Raw genomic sequence first — 3,052 nt, 5'->3', positions numbered from 1 at the left:
AAAAAAAAAAAAAAAAAAAAAAAAAAAGAAACGGGGTTTCTCCATGCTGGTCAAGCTGGTCTCGAACTCCCGACCTCACATGATCCACCCACCTTGGTCTCCCAAAGTGCTGGGATTATAGGTGTGAGTCACAGAGCCTGGCCATTTTTATATTGTTTTATTTACATTTATGCTTGGAGGTTCATGGACTGGAGGCATAGTCAGATCATAGCCAAAAGGAGTGTCTGTCTGATAAAAATAAAATAATAGCAGCAGACGCTAAAGCCTTCTATGCCCCAGTTTCCTTTTCAGTTGAATAGGATTGCTAGTTTCTGTCCCATTTGTCTCTGCATACTGGTATTACAAAGGATAGTGTTTGAGATTATTTGCTGATTTTATATCTCCATACTCTAGACACACATCCAATCACAGTGTTTTCATTTCTACTTATGTTACTTTGCCTTATCAGAAAGATTTCTTACAGTAATTGTGTTTTGTCAGTACTTACATTTAGAAGCTTCTTTGACCTCGTCTGAATTATCTAGAATTAGTTGTTTTTATAGAGAATATTATCTAGGCATCACAAAGTTCTTTCTTAAAAAGCCCTTGAAGTTAAATGACACCTTTCATTGTGAATTCTATACTCCATAAATACTTAATCCTACAACATCTAAGAAAAAGGTGTACTTTACAAAACTCACTCTCCTGAATTAACTGAGGCACATTACAATTAGGGTGTTTTATGTGAGAGAAAACAGTTTAACAGCAGGCATGGGAGCCAACTCAAGCTGCTTAAGAAGAAACAAAATGTTTGTACAACAGACCCTTATTATAATAAAGTACTTATTACATGAATTTAGATATATTACCTATCTGTTCCTGTTTCTGAGATTTACTATCTACAGATAGGAAAGGTGTTATGAGTACAGGGAATAGCCCACAAAGAGTATATGGCCTCTCCCTCAAAGGCAACATTACAGGGGAATTACAATATCCTGCCAGTAGTAGGTAAAATTCACATCTTTCATTTATATGTTTACTTTAATTATTAAAATAGTCGTAGTCATCTTCAATGAAACAGGATAAGGCCTAGCTGAAGGAGCCATTTAGTACATTCATGTGTCGTTCCAAGAATGCTGGAAAGAACCTATTTTTCTACATAAATGTTAGCTAGATTATCAAAATTTTCAGTCTTTTTAAATAATAATCTCTTATAAGGTTAGGTTTTATTTCCAAAAACGTAGGAAAACAGATGCAGAGAAAAAAACTGCTTTAATTTGCCTTGTAACAAATTGTGATTGCACTGTCAGTCTGAACACAATTGGTAATGTTAAGAATGGGTATCATTCACAAATTAAGGGACTAAAACCTGTAGATTTCTGTTATACACAAGTGAGAATGCTATCAATCAAAATCAGATTTTTCTTTCCCAAGTTATATTTTAGCACACAAAGAGCTTTTACAACATAAAATATGATTGTAATAGATACTCTGATTTAATGTCGGTTGAGATTGCAAGTATAGAAAATTCAGGAAATAACAGCACATACAGCAATTCAAATATTTTACTTTCAGGAGATAAAAAAGATTAAAAGAAAAAATACGTATCTAGGTGATAATTCGTAATATTAACTAAATGATTTTGTATTTCTTCACACAAAAAGCACATTACTACTATGTCTTCAAAATCGAGTGTGCATTTTATATTATAACACATCTCAATTTAGACACCAAATTGTTATCAGAAATTTGATCTGTATTTCAATTTTATAAAACTTACATTTGCAATAGGAGATTCTCATACCTAACTTGTTGCAAATATACCATACAGTTTTCCAATGACTAAATTGAGTATCTGTTTTATATTTAAATTAAAATCAAACACAATTTAAAACTGAGTATCTCATTTGCACTGGCCACATTTCAAATGCTTAGTAACATGCCAGTGCCCATCGAATTAGAGAGCACAAGTCTAATCCAATACATTTGGGCGCTTAATTAAATGTTTTAAATAAATAAAGGTAAATATACATACCCATGTTACTGTAATGTTCATACAGATGTTGTTACATGAATTGAAGAGTAACTCAAGTTATACTACCTTATTAGTTTCACATATATAGCTATTTATAACTGTAAATGCATGCAATATACTGATTTTCTTTACAAAGCACGAATTCTTTTCCTTCTTCTCAAATAGTCAACCTAGTTGTTTCATTCCTCAAACCATTTTGTTGAAAGTTCACAACATCCCAGTTGATAACATGGCATATGGATTAAAATTCTAAATTAGTAAAACTGCATTTTAAACAAACCTTCTGAAATTCAGATGTCCACATAAGTATTGTGCTTCAAGATAGCCAACTGCTGGAGAAATTTTGCACATACTCTCAATGTTGCTGCCATTATCTTCCCCCCGACAGAGTCTCACACTGTCGCCCAGGCTGCAGTGCAGTGGCGTAATCTTGGCTCACTGCGACCTCTGCCTCCTGGGTTCAAATGATTCTCCCGCTTCAGCCTCCCTAGTAGCTAGGATTACAGGAGTGCACCACATGTCTCACTAATTTTTGTACTTTTAGTAGAGACAGGGTTTCACCATGTTGGCAAGGCTGATCTCAAATTTCTGACCTCAAGTGATCTGCCCGCCTCAGCCTCCCAAAGTGCTGGGATTATAGACGTGAGCCACAGCACCTGGCCAGCTGCCATTATTTGAAATGTTTTTCAGTTCTTCTTTTGGAATTATTTCTTATTTACTCAGGGTAAACACTATAGCACATTCTTTTAAGAGTATTTTATTAGTTTCAGGCCAGGCATTGTGGCTCACACCTGTAATCTCAGCATTCGGGGAAGTCAAGGCAGGAGGATCACTTGAAGCCAGGAGCTCAAGACCAGCCTGGGCAACAAAGTGAGACCCTGTCTCTACAAAGAACTTGAAAAAAAATTATCCCGGTGGGTGGCATGCACCTGTAGTCCCAGCTACTCAGGAGGCTGAAGCAGAAGAATTGCTTGAGCCCAGGAGGTCAAGCCTACAGTGAACCATGATCGTGCCACTGTACTCCAGCCTAAGCAACAG

The sequence above is a fragment of the Piliocolobus tephrosceles genome, chromosome 5 (genome assembly GCF_002776525.5).
Source record: "Piliocolobus tephrosceles isolate RC106 chromosome 5, ASM277652v3, whole genome shotgun sequence".
Lineage (NCBI taxonomy): Eukaryota > Metazoa > Chordata > Mammalia > Primates > Cercopithecidae > Piliocolobus > Piliocolobus tephrosceles.
This window is presented reverse-complemented; position numbering follows the sequence as displayed.